This window comes from Varroa jacobsoni, unplaced genomic scaffold, assembly GCF_002532875.2.
Source record: "Varroa jacobsoni isolate VJ856 unplaced genomic scaffold, vjacob_1.0 scaffold_641, whole genome shotgun sequence".
NCBI lineage: Eukaryota > Metazoa > Arthropoda > Arachnida > Mesostigmata > Varroidae > Varroa > Varroa jacobsoni.
In genome coordinates this window covers 447,723-461,975 of record NW_019213543.1, presented here as the reverse complement: position 1 = coordinate 461,975, position 14,253 = coordinate 447,723, and the positions used below count along the sequence as shown (strand labels likewise).

At 42.0% G+C, this 14,253-nt stretch overlaps 1 protein-coding gene and 1 long non-coding RNA gene across 6 annotated transcripts in view; one reads left to right on the top strand and one right to left on the bottom strand.

The window, feature by feature from the left end:
- LOC111262248 (uncharacterized) overlaps positions 1 to 14,185 on the bottom strand; it is a 40,941-nt gene extending 26,756 nt beyond the window's left edge. The window contains exon 1 of the long non-coding RNA XR_002681487.2: positions 13,310 to 14,185. This is a non-coding gene — a long non-coding RNA (uncharacterized LOC111262248). The remainder of the gene's footprint in view (positions 1 to 13,309) is intronic.
- mol (dual oxidase maturation factor 1 mol) overlaps positions 11,096 to 14,253 on the top strand; it is a 107,512-nt gene continuing 104,354 nt past the window's right edge. For 3 of the 5 annotated variants that reach the window (XM_022836356.2, XM_022836357.2, XM_022836350.2), the window contains exon 1: positions 11,097 to 12,065. The gene's annotated coding sequence lies outside the window, so the exon portion shown is untranslated. Of the gene's footprint in view, positions 12,066 to 12,901; positions 12,934 to 14,253 lie in introns of all 5 variants that reach the window. The other 2 variants (XM_022836351.2, XM_022836358.2) reach the window with 2 other exon arrangements.

Sequence of the window (14,253 nt, the reverse complement as noted above, 5' to 3'; positions counted from 1 at the left end):
TTGCAAGCTCTACCTTGGCCAACCTTCGGCCAACAGTGCCTCAGAGCTACCAGTTTTTCGGAATAATTGAACATTGCTATCCTGATGTTGTGCTGTTTGTTTGAAAATGCCGCTCACTAGGTTTTTGAAATGACATAATATGCTCTATTCGAACTTTGAGGCTTTATTTCTACGAGCGACAGGTGAAGTTAGCGACACTTACACGGTGTATGCGTAAACGATGACTCATTTTAAAATATGTTGCTGTCAAAGCAACGGAAACGAGCAATTTTCCCGTCGTTAGCCAGGCTACATGGCAAAAAATAGAAGGCTGGTAAACTATCAAAAATGGATAATAAATAATAATTTTTATCGCTGGAATTGCCATGTCATTGCAATGATTTCTTTCGTTAACATTTACATGAAGCTCTATAGCATTTCAGAACATATTCCTACTACACCGCTGACTTCATAGGTTATCCGATGACCTGCTCCTGCATCTGATTATTCCGCTTGAAATAACTTACGCTCTACGTCATTGATACCAGCTCTATGAAGGTGATGTTCTGCCTTTCGCGTAATTCTGCTACGAAAATTCACGCTTCCTTGTAGGATCAGCGTATGTGATTTTATCCAAAATTTTGGAAAATCTGCATGTTACCCAGCAACAAACTCAATACACTTAATGTGTAATGCGTTAACCATTTTATACGAGCATCGCACTAATGGACACTTTAATTTAATTACCAATCACCAGTTCCGTTTTCAGTGGGACGTATATCTGCGTTTAGAATGAACGACAAAGAAACGTCCTCAAGGAATGGTTCTCGTATTTACCGAATTTCGTTCGCTATCCTTTCTCAACACCCTGTGGAACAATAAGTAGCTGCCCTGTTGCCCAACTTCCGTTGTCTCTTTTGAGGCATTTATCTCGAGCATTCTCGAACTAAACATCATTATTCATACACACATTTCCGTTTCATTTCGTAAAAAAAAAAAGTAAAAAGTTGGTATTTTCGATATTGACTGAAATTTGCAGCTAAAATATCGTAGGGTGACGGGTTCAGTTGAAAAAGCCCCTCTGTGTCAATAAGCCATCCTTCAAAGAAATTTCAAAACGAACCCGCTGAAAACATCTATACAAGCCCCTTCTCTTACCACGCGCCATAAAAAGTACATGCGCATTAATAATTAACCTAACAATTAACTCATAGCTATGTTGTTCCTAGACCCCCTTCGCAAAGTAAAAGCATTAATCGCATGAAACGATGTTACCCCACGCGTCAACGTGGGGGGGGGGGGGCTTATCTGAACATAGCTATTGTGCACGGTCTATTCATGAGTGTATATTATCATGTTGATTTTGAGCCGGTAATTGGTGTTGATCTTATCGGTATATCAATGTATGCTGATAATAGTTACTATCATGTACGATATAAACGCCCGTAGCACAAACATATACTGAATCCAGATGGATTTATAGTAAATCTACAGGCATTATATATATATGCTCATGTATATATTGACGTCGTATGTATGTTTAAGCCGTAAATGCTCATTGGAACAGAACAAAAGATTCTGGCAACAATCTCAGCCAACAGTTCTGCCTATGGATATAGAGCGCTATAGAGAACCATTTTTGTCGATAGTTTTTTAATTTTTGCGGCCACTGCCGTTCGTGTCTCCTTCAGCGTTGGTGCTGCTGTTGTTGCGGGTAAGACTGCGTGCTGCTATAAAAATAGTCAAGAGTCAACCATTTTGGTTGAATTTTAAAGGTTCTTACTGTTGAAACCGAAGCTGTCGCGCACAACATAATAAAAATTTATTACCATGGTGAAATTTCAGGGCAAAACGATACAAAATGACTAGTAGCTATAGCTGGGGTCGGACGTAACAGAAAGAGTCCAGCTACTAGGAATAGCAGCAGAAATGTACATCGTATAAGAAGGCAAACGCGCAATACGTTAACGTTGAATACCGACATGCTAAAAATTCAAATGACGAAAAACAAAGCCGAACGAGATTAAAATTACTGAAAGAGATTTCTTAGCTAAACCTGATTTTTTTTCCGCTCTTTTCTATTGACTTCATTATTGGGTGGCTAGAGAGGTGCGTCGAATGGCATTGAATGGCTGTAAAGTTGAAGAAACTCATGGGAGAAAGTGGGCTATTTAAGAAAAATGATATTGCATACGTAAATGCGGAAGACTTGGGTCGTTCACTTGGAACGGGGGGCCGTCAAAATTAACCTTTTATGGCCTTATAGTCGGAAGACGAACTACGGAAACGCTTAATGATGACATGCTAAATCATCGGATAAAATCGTTTTGGCACACTTCTTGATTTCATATTTCATGGCTTGACGATTTGGTCCACTTTTTATTATTACCTACTGAAAATTTCCTCCTGGAGAAAAGTGGTCTTGGAACAATCGTGCCGTGCAAAGACGGTAGCATCGCAGGAATAATGGAAGACTACTTTTAGCAGAAAACCTACTCTACAGCCCATAAATCCTTTCCTCATTCTTGGACCTACGCAAGCCTTGTTTTATTCTTTTGGGAAAAGTAGGAGGATCGTTGGGGGCTTTGGGCAATCGTAATGAAGAAAAAATAACATTTATTTTGCGCACAAAGTCATCCGGTAAACAAAAGACTGCATTTCAAATTCACCGTAATGTTTAAAAGCATCGTGGTTTGGTCAGTTGCCAATTGACAAGCGCAAGTTCTTGGCTCTAGTTTTAAATATTCCAGTTTTTTAAGCCTACACGTTTCAGTGCTCATGACTGCCCACGCATTGCGCCATGCGCACGACTTAAGGAAGCAATCTATTTCTGTAATGACTCGCCACTTAAAGAAAGCGAATCAACTATGAACGAGGAAATTACTTCTAACTTTGAGCTACCGGAGGATTCATAAAGAAATGATACCACACGAGCGTAAACTTAGTTTCCGAAAGAAACGTGAAGATAACATTTCAATGATTTTTTTTCTTAAAACTTCGTGGAACTTTTCATGATGAGGGTTTTCTTTATAGACACTTTGTTTAACGCAGTTGACGGTTGATTATCAACACCCTCTCGGTCAATGCTAACCGTGAACCCATCGGGGCAAATAGCCCCATCTTACGTCATTTACGTTGTTGAACACGAAAAATAAAAACGTTTCGCGGCATTTTAGCAAGGATCTGAGACAGCTATTATTTTTAGCTCAGTCACACAGAATTTTCGTTAAGAAAGAGGCGTCGTTTCCTGCCCGTTATAATGCAACGTTTGAGAAAGTCAACATGGAAGATCGGTGCTATCCCGTATTAGCAGAAGCTACAGAGTTCGACTACTTGCGTAACTGTTTTTTGTAGCTATTATAGCCTAAAAATCACTGTTGTATTTTCAGTGTGTAATTTTCAGTGTTCACCATCTCATTTTTCCGAGTGTTGAGTTCGGATATATTCGAAGACGCAGTTCCTCGAAACCTTAATTCTATTCTACTATGGTCTATAATATACCTTGTCGGAAACTAGATCCCGATGATTTAATAAGGCAGCTTTGTTTTTCATCTAATGCTATCCCTTTGGATCGTTATCAAATAATCTTGATCGCAATATGAACATAACCACGTATTAATACATGGTTCGTGAATATTTCGTACTGGTAGATGGCAAAGTTGTTGGCAAGCTTATAATGCCTCCGTTGCCCTAGCAAACCACCCTAGCCACCAGTGTTACCGTGCTGTCTTATACCCGCTACATATACCAAAACAATGCTATTATAACATGAGCAAACGACGATGACATTAACAACGACAGAACCAGCAGGGAATAGAGACAATAATGTAGCGCTCGGTTACCAAAGCGGCACTTATTAATAGCCAATATCAATTTATTTTGAAGCCTCGTAACTAACATATTATATTTCTGTGCGCGTTTAATCGTATGGATGCCTGTATCCGTCAATGTGTGTGTGACCTACTCATGCCGCTCATCTGCTATTCATTAATCTGTTTATTCCTTAATGCTACTACCGGTTTGTTGTGCTATTGTTACAACAGATGACTGTGGCTAACGGACGAATGGCTGAGTAACAAATGCCAGGGTCTGTCGGTTATTTTTACGCAGGCTGAGCAAAGTTGCGCTCATCGTGCGTTACAGCAATTGGAGCCCGCGACTCTTCCTTCGGTGACCTTGGCGTTCATTTACGGAAAGCGGCAGGCACTCAAATTTTCGCGGGCAAAATGAGACACGGTGGCGCGTTTTTCAGGAACGATGGGCATCGCTAGTCGTCAGTCTGTCGGACAGCACCGCTGAGGCTATTTTTAATTTTTCAGTAATCAAATTTGGTATCGACATCCAGTAAAGCCCCCCAGGTCTCAATATTTGACACGAACTTTCGATTATAGTTATACTCCAGTCCGTGGACAGTTTGGAAAAGAAAATGCCTTCCTAGTTTTGTGCTTCAAATGAAGTTATGTATAACTTTATTTGTATATGTATGGTTTTATCGGCGGCTGATAGCTGCGGCACCAAATGCAATATATTATTGGTACGCGGTATAGTGTAAATATAACTTCCATACAGTTAAATTATTTGTTCTAACGGAAGTAGTCTGACATAAGGGCGGACTCCATCAACCGTGAAGTTTTTTTTATTTATATCCTAGAAGTGAGATAACTTGGTGATGGTGGAACGAACGAGAAGATAATTTTGCTGCGCCAGGACAAATAAAATTCTAATATAAATGATAAAAGTTATTATAGTTTTCGGTTAGACTGTAGTATGCGCTTAAAGGTTGGTAATGAAATGAATAAGGCTTCTTTTCGGGCATAAATTACGTATATAAGAATAGTACTTATAATAGTAGTAATTAGAGAATATATATGGTCGCTATTAAATGGTAGGTGTTCACGAAGCGTGGTGGCCTCATGGTGGTAACAAGCTTAGCATGTTCCCCCACGTTTTATTAAAATCCAATACAAAGTCTCGGCTACCACGGTGCTATAGGCTCGTAACGATGCCAAACGCTCGTTTGGCATTTATGCTTTTCAAATGAACCTAAACGGCCTATTTACTTCAGTATTTGGTTGGCTCCTATAGTCTACCTAGCTGACTAGCCCGATGTAAGACGAAAGATACGATCAGGGACATTGAGTACAACAAATTTTTAGTCTACAGAACAAACGCCGTTTGGCATATCAGATGCTCCTCAGCTATCGAACAGGAAAATCAAATAATCGAGTTCTGCGTTTACTAAAAGGTCTATCTTGGGCTCCAAAAGAAGGAATTGCGTTTTCGACTTAATTCTAATTTGCAGTAGGAAGGGTTTAGCCCCTCAGAAGTTATTTGAGAATAACATGTGGCAGTTAAATAATGAGGAAGGTCAGTTAAATAGGTGCACCAGTAAGTTCTGTTGCAACTGTGTGATGATGTTTCATATCACCTCTTCGTGGGGTATGCTCGGGTATTTCCCTGTTTAAGAATGACAACTTTCTCTCTAAGGAAGAGGCTGGATTTCTTATCGTGAGCACAGGACAACCGTCACTCGATATTATTTTTATAGTGTAAACTCTTTTTGGCTATAGTTTTGACTGCTTCTAGGCACCAGTAGAGTCCGATCTAAAAGTTCCGCCTAGATTAGTTCTAAACCAACCAAGAAGATGACAAGAAACAAACGCATTTAGTTCCTCAACGAGGTAAATAAGAAGCCTAACTTTAAGTCTATACGCTTGTACCACTGAGCGCGAACGATTTCTAACGGCAGAGTCTGATATAAGCAGCTGTTAAGCATAACAGCAACGCTAAACAAATGATCTTCTTCAACCTTTCGTTGTTAAGAAGCAGGTTTGTTATGGAAATTCAATGCACGAAACCTCCTAAGCCAAGATTCAAGCACATAGATAAAAAAAAAAAGTTACCTTCTCAAACAGCCGCAGAAATTTCGAAAAAAGTATCTGCTGCGCTATTTTTGAATTCGAATCTAACGAAAAACACTTACTAGAGAAGTTGATTTTGAATGTCGCGAAGATGTTCTAACCGATGAATTTTATCGGTTTCGGTATGATTTTATCTCTTGCAAGTAGTCGTAATAGATAACAGCTGTTTATTCATACATAAATAATAGAATAGCTGACATCGTTAGGCACTACCTGAAAAGGCCCATATGCTACTGCTTTCACTACTAGATATTTACCCATTAGAAATTGAGGAAACCTTTATACCATAGATAGTTTATCATCGATACTGTAAAAGCGTGATAAGAACTATAAAAAGTCGATCGATTTTTCTAGTTGTCTAATTGCTGGCCACTACAATCTCAGTGGCCGTTCGTTAGATACTAACTGACCTGTCTCTAAAGATGACAGTCACTACCCGTGCCGTAACATCATGATATGTCCATATATATCTTGGCATTCGTGTATCCGAATGAAATTTCTATTGACACAATGCGCTCATCTTGTCTAGGAACGAACACACAGCGTAATCATTCCGGCTTAAAAAAACATTGTCTGTTTCTATTATCGACGACAAGATTAACTGTGTATATACATGCGGCTTATTTATCTAAGTATACAATGCTATATGAACACCTCCATTGACATAACGCAATTCATCTGTACATGTTCGTCCTTATGCGCGAAAGTTACGATGTATATCGAGGGATTTGTGTGCCGCTTAAAGTATGGCGTAAGTTCCCGTACATCAGTAAAAGTTTTCTGTAAATCTATATCGAACCTCAAATCTCATTATCAGCATATTATTCCCCGCTCTTATGATTCAGTGGTAATTTCTAATTAGAGCTACTTGTTTTTGATTATTTTTTTTTCAAATTTTTCATCGCATGCAAAGTGGCCTGATATAGGAAAAAGCTGCTTCAGAAAAAATACTCAATTAGAAATGGATATTGCTATTTTTTGTTTCAATTGTTCACTTTGTGCTCGGAGGAACTGGGCGTCTGAAGTACTACCTAGGCCAAAAAACACGTACAACTCAAAAACATTTTTTTAAAGCACTTATTCAAATTGCAGTGCCATTACGGAGCTACATATTGCTTGAAAAAAACTGCTGAGTATTAATATCACAGGAACTCATATTATTATAGTTGCTCTTTATTGCAAAATCCAGGCTTGCTTAGAAGCCGCTAACGATATATTTTATACGGTAAAAGTGAATAAATAATTAGACAATAGGGACATGATGGATGATTATATGAGTAGACGTTTCACTGCCTACTTTTTTTGTTATTTTTTCTGGCAAAACACCTCCCTGATATATCCAGTTCGATCGGATATAAATTATGTATAGTCTGATTAGAGCACTGTCCATCGAAGCCGTCCATGCCTACCCAGGCGTCCGCATTTTCTGCGGAGCTTTTCCGAATCATCGTTTGAAACATCTAGCTTGATTTTTGCCGTATCGCCTCGATCGTTCGTCAATGTCGAGGCCAGTATTTCCCATCATTTTTTGAACATGTCCCTCTAGGATACAGGACAATAATCGTTGCCGTTAGCTCAGAAGTTGCTCGAAGCACCCTTAGACTACCACCAATTACCTTACAATCGTTTTGTTTATTACCGCTTGCCTTTATCTCTTCTACACGGTTTAACGTAGAACGGCTGCGTTATCTTAATCGAGCGAGGGAGTCGGGTGCGTGGACCAATCACAAGAACTGAAACACGTACGTGTCACTAATAGGAACTGTGCTAATACGGTGGTAGCATGTCGGAAATCACTTCATTCGCACTTTGTTACGCCGACCAAGACATTGTGTCATACGGGCAAGTTATTCCAGGAGTTATCAATCAAACGATCTTATCGTTGTAATTTATAACGAATGGTTATTGACTTCTGGCTAGAGGCCGACTCGCGAGATATCCTGTCATGGCTTAGTGGCGTGAGCGATAAATCAACGCTGGAGGCAATATTTTACCTAACGTTGGCACCGTTTTCATTGTCGAGAAGTTAATCGAAGTTCGACTCAATTTCAAGTCGTAATCAACAGTTCCAACTTAGGCAGCTCGGTGATCGATATGCCTTCGCTGGGTAGAGCGCGCCAACGGTCTGCCACGATATGATGTAGTTTCTATAATGCGATGTGTAACTTTGACTGCAGAGAGCAATTCGTCTGGCAGGGCAGACGGCAAATGAGTCAAGTACGCTAGTGCCGTATGGCTAGAACGAACAGCTGAAAAGCACGATCAACCCGACATCTCCTAGATTCATTCTGTAATTAAACGCTTACTAAGCAACTTTACCTTTAACTTCCTTTTCTCAGTTATTACAGAGGCAAACATATAATAGCAATCAACAGAAGTGTTAAGCATTCAGCACGCGTAACAATGCGTGATGAAACTTCTAGCCGAGTTGGCTTTTTCCTAGTGATAATGCCCATTCTGCGTCTGCGACGCACTATGTCCTAGTCAGGACCGAGCTAGACAAAGTACTTCTATTTAGGGAAAGAGGAATTTAATTATATTCTGTACCATTATGACTACTGTGTGTTACTACACTTAAAATCGACGTACTGGCCAATCGTTACAGAGGGAATACACCGAACACAGAGAAAACCCCGTCTTCTAGTCGAATGAATATTGATTACTGCAGTAGTTCTAACCCGTATATTATATCATTATAATATATTTTCATCTCTTCGAGCTCATGACCTTCCCTCAGTAACCTATAAAATTTTAAGCTAACATGTAGGTAACTGTTTCAGCCGGCACATAGAACAAGCGTGTCTATTAATGCCATATTTTAATTAAAGTTTTCAGCTATGGGGACTGCCAAATCAAACATGGCAGTTTTTTTCTGTTGCAAGCAGCAAGATTTGGGTTGCGGCCCATCGATCGTGCTTTCCTTCTACAGTTTCAGCGTGGTTCTTGGGGCGCGTTATCTACTAAAGACGAGTTTATTGCGCGCTTTTTCAAAACTTATTCGAAACACCTATATATCATTCAGCCTGTTATTGTGACATGTCGTGGTTAGCTTGAGGCTGCAGTGAGCGTAGCGAAAAATCAGCTTAGCACTTAATATATTAACGTGGATATTTTTACGTATAGTAGTAGCCATAGCGTGCACGGGCCGTCTTTAGAGTGCACTGCAACTTACATCACCTACGACGATGACTCTCAAAGACGCATGTACTAAAAATCCATCAATATATATATATATGCATTTGTCATTCATCTCCGTGAATGATCTTTCGCGGTTACTGCGGTAATTGCTATGAGTGTGGAATTTTCCCCGAGTTACTGAATCGCGCTCGTTTCTTTCGAATCTGACTCATCCGGAACACGTGCCGGATTCGTCAACGCGATTTGCCATCACGATCTTGTTTTCGTTGAAGCCACTTCGTTTCACGAAACGCTTCATCATTTCAGGTCCTCTGGTTCCAGTCCCTCCCATTTCAGGTTGCTCTGTCGACTGTTCAAATGCTATTTATCGTACATATAATGGATTCCGCATTACGTACAACAGCTCCACTGAAAGCAGATCCATAAATGCTGTGAATTTCGGCCCGGATCTGAATTCAAAATTTCTTAGTGAAAATGTTTGCAGAATGCCGGCCGAGAAACTCGCCGTAACCTTTCCTTTTTTTGCAAGTGGGTTTTTTCCTCGTATAATACGAATTGCTGTTTGCCCAATGAAGCAATCCGAATTTCGTACGCAATGGAGTTTCCCACTGAGCTGCTAAATCGTGTGCGTTCCTTTTAGAGTCTGACTCATCCGGGAAGCATTTAGAATTCGTCAATGTAACTTGCGGTTGAACCCTCTGAATCAGAACTACATCAGGATTGAGATAGCATACCTTCAATGGCGTTACGACGATCACCATTGCCACTAGCGTTATGGACTGCCAATTATCCATTGTGGCCGCTCGCCGGCGGCCTCTGCTCGTCCTTTCTTACAAGCGCCGGTAAATCGAGTTCACAGTTTCGCTTTTTCCCTAGTCCGACCTTTTTTCTGCTTGATTTGTAGCAGCAAAGCACAGCTTGCTAATTTCTTTCCGCTGCGTTTCGTATACCTCGACCATCGGAGGTGATCGGGTTCGCCCCACCGATCGACCGAGCAGCCAACTGAGATCCACACAGCCACCTACTCGTACGTCCAGTTGCTTCTACCTACTTTCTATTCCTCTGCTGAGCTACTTTTTCTTCTCGGCATTTTCTCAACTCCGCTCTTCCCCTTATAATCACATTATTGTATATATCTTCTGTCTCTATATATATGGGCGTCCGGCAACGGCTTTCCCGACCGCTCCATCCAAAGAATCTTCACCCCTGCGTCTTTCTTCTCGCCTGCAGTGTCTGCTAGAGCCCCGCAACGCTTTCTGTCGTAGTGTAACGAGCAACAAGTGCCAGTCCCGCTGGACGACAACAACAATAGAAGCAACAAAATAACGACGACAACAACAGTGTAATAGCATCTGCTGCTATTGTTGCAACTGGTGTCGTGACGTGCTCAAGACACATCACAACTTTTCGTCGCCGGTAGTAAGGGAAATGACTGCGGGCATTGCGATGTTGCAAAACACATTCAAGGCAGACCTAGCAGCGGATTACGCCAGAAACCAGAAGAGTCAGAGCGGCTTAGGGAAGAAAGGAAAAGAAAGAAGACAAAGGAAACGAGAGCCTTGTGGGACTCCCAAGCGAGTAACGCCAATAGCGATCTTTTTCTGCCATTACCACAGAGAACACCTTCTTTCTTCTACCGACCGCTCGATAAACGTTCGGCCGTATCATGGCGGTGCCAGAAACGCCAGCTGTAGTAACAGCCACGAGCCTTGTCCACGAGTTACGAACGCTGTCCACACCCAACCGATCTGACGTGCCTCACCAGTAAATCTGACGACATAACGTATAGCGCATGGTATCCGACGGCCAGCAGCAACAGGATTCACAGTTACCGTCCACCGCTCTATCCTAACGGCGAGGTGACGCTGGCGTGGCGCCGCTGGCGTTTTCGATTTGTTGCGAGAGAGTGCGACACAGCGCAGCGTCATGCGCGTACTGCTCACGCTGAGGGCACTGCCACCCAGAGGACTCCTTTCTTGTTCCCTTTCTTCTGGTAGCCGCCGCCACCTTCCGCCGCAGCTTCTGTGGCACGAGGGCTGCAACGCAAAGTCGACGCGCGCCGCCGCCGCTGACGCTGATACCGTCGGTAGCGTCGAGAGAGCGCTGCCACCAGAAAATCTACTGATTAGTCAAACGTAGCTGACGCCGCTCGCCAGTGACCGTCCGTGCATCGATCGGTCGTCGTGTAGTAGTGTGGCGTATTGCACGAAGAGCGGCCGCGCGCCGCCTCACCAATAAGCCCGCCCGCCCGTCTGCCTGTTGAGGCTTCTCCACAAGCCTACCTGAGCTCTGATGGCGATATCGGCCGCGGTAGCAGCAAGCAGACGCGGTGTAAATTGAACACAAGCAGTGGATTCTGGATCATCCACCAATTGAAGCAAAAGTCGTCTCAGCAAAGATCGGTTCGTTTGCAGTCTGGTTAATCGTTCTGGCTTGATCGGTTGCTGGGTCTGATATAGTGGGATTTGGACGAATCGATTCAATATTGAGCCGAGGAGAAGCCTCGTCGTTGTTGTTGAAAACGATTCAACACACAAACAAATATACGTTGAAGGAACATCAAAATAGAAAAGTACCTGTGGTGCGCGCCTAAACATCTCCTCATATATGATAATATCCATGTACATATATATATATATATATATATATATATATACATATATATATATATGATTGTGTGAGGTGATTTTATCGGGGGTGAGTGTACATCCCTGCCGCTGGAACATATATGAATAAGTAATTAAAACAAAAGTAGAAAGGACATTGAAGCGTACGGCGCCGCGTAATCAAACGTGTAGTGAGCATTTATTCGTGAACGACCTAGCGGATACACCCATTTTTGCATAATCATATATCGTCATCCCTTGTAAAAAGAATTACGACCATCCAAACGTTTCCATTGGATTAGTGTGCTGTGTCTGTAACATTCGGAATTTTGCCATTGTGAACCTCGCTACGCGTTTCTCTCTTAACGAGAGACTTTGTCAAGCGTCTGTAAACCACAACGCATTGCGTGGAGACCAACCGGTAAGTTCCAAGCGGACAAATATAGGTCAATTGGTAGGTGTGGAGCGAGGATTCTTCGATTTTTATGCCCATTCCTAGGCTTGAACCGTTTTATAGGGTCCGGTTTTGGAGTTGTTTGGACTTCACTGTTCCTAGAAAGACCGTGAAGTGCGCGCGCTCGGCCTCGTAGCCGCACAACCATTATGAGTCCCGTCGGCATTGTTAACATATAGTAGCATGTTTTTTCCTTCATAGGAGTAATGTATAACTCTTCCAGTGAAACCTCTGTGATGATCGTTATAAACAAGGGAGCACCTGAAAGAGATGTGGCACGTGGGTGCTTTTACTGTGAAATAGAGGCCGCGCTATAGCGGTTTTTTACATTGCGTATATGTAGTATTAGGCATTACTTTAAAATCGTTTTTCCCGACTTGGCTAAGTTCTTCTTCTAGAATGGACCTGACTAGCGGCCTAGTCAGAAGATGTTATTATAGCTATTCGTTAACGCTGAAATTTGAACGAACAGAACGACTGCATGGTCATGGATAACATGGCAAAGTTCTTGAAAAGATGTATATTCAATTATTTTCACTTATTATTGAAAGTAGATAGATTTACCAATACGTATTCGAGACACTAAGCGACATACTGGATCACTGCTTCGACGAGTAGAGAATCCTGCAAAGACAAGATGGCTTAACGGATCGTGTTAAGGTTTTCAAGATTTTTTGCAAGAAGATTGAAGAATTTTTTCGAAGCGTAAGACCCATTTGCTTGGCCCTGCCTAATAGATCTGATAGCAGGACCAGTTGTTTGGCGGTGGACTGAATAGCGCATTTTCGATTGTGTCATTTCAGGATAATACATCGTATTTTCCGCACCGAGCGCTGTGAGTATCATCTCAGACGCTAGATAATTGTTATGTCAGAATTATCGGTTTTTTCGTTGGTCATCATTCGATCCCACAGCTCCCTCGCGAAAACCTAGCCCGTACGCTGTTGTTCCAAGAAGAAGCTAATAATCGACACTAGTTGTGTTTCAAGCTGTCCCAGTGTTTTTGTTGGGCGAAATGACAAGCGCGGGGATATTGTCTCGAGTGGGCTTTTGTTCCACGTTAGTACGCGTTTTCGCTCGGGTTCGGTAATTTCGACGCGGACTGGGGTGAAAACAAAAATACCCGGCGAATATCGAGACGGATATAAACGCAACATGTGTATAGTATAGTAACGTATGTATAGTAAACAAATTCTGTGTCGGGAGCTTACCACCACGCGCGTACTCGTAGCCTACGCTCACTGCAGGCCTTCAGGATCTCTAGTACCAGAGTTGATTACGAATTAACGAACGCTACCTAGCAACGTATTTGCTGAAACCTTTTTCACAACGATGCATGCTCACTGTAAGAGGCAAACGAGAAAAGGCCGGAGGGATATATATAGGGTTGTGAGGTTACGAGTTCGGGTGAGAGTTGGGCCACACCGTTTCCGTAATTATTTCAAGAAGGACTCGAATATAATGAGGCGGCCAAGAAGAATATTGCCCTTCACCGTAATTGCTCATCGGAAACACGGACGTGGTCGTCAATAGTCCACACGAGCTTGACCTATGCGCAGCTATAGTTGTCGCGGAGTGCGCGATTTGTTACACCTTTTCGTTGACGTTGGCCTGAGTCAAAGGGGTTTATGCTAGACCTAGAAAAGGCAGCCGTAAAATTCAGCTTTCGATCCTCGCCTCGCAGTCACGCTGGTGGGTTTGACTCTGCAGTAAAATCGTGCATTGCTAAAGCTAGGCAAATTGTTCAATTTGAGTTGTTTATATTTAGCCATCTTCATGAAACTAATTGAGGACGTGCTTGGCAGATGACTGAACGGACATCTTCGTATGTTGTCTGAAAACTCCCAAGCGGATATTCCGACAACAACATCATCATCGGTGTATTGGTCAAGTCGGCCTTTCTACATACTGATCGCTTCGTGACGTCCTGATGATAAACTCAGTGAATGTAGTCCTTAAGATTGAGTTTCAATGCTATCTATTCAACACGATTTCAGCTAATAAAGCAGTGTGTAGAAAAACAATGGACTGTTTTTTTGATGCCTCAACACGTTGTGTCGATATGATATTGCTTATGTGTGATTCCAACATTGTTTGTTTGCTCTTATCTGATTAAACTGTATACTTTCCAGCGAAAGTCCGATAAATACGTTTG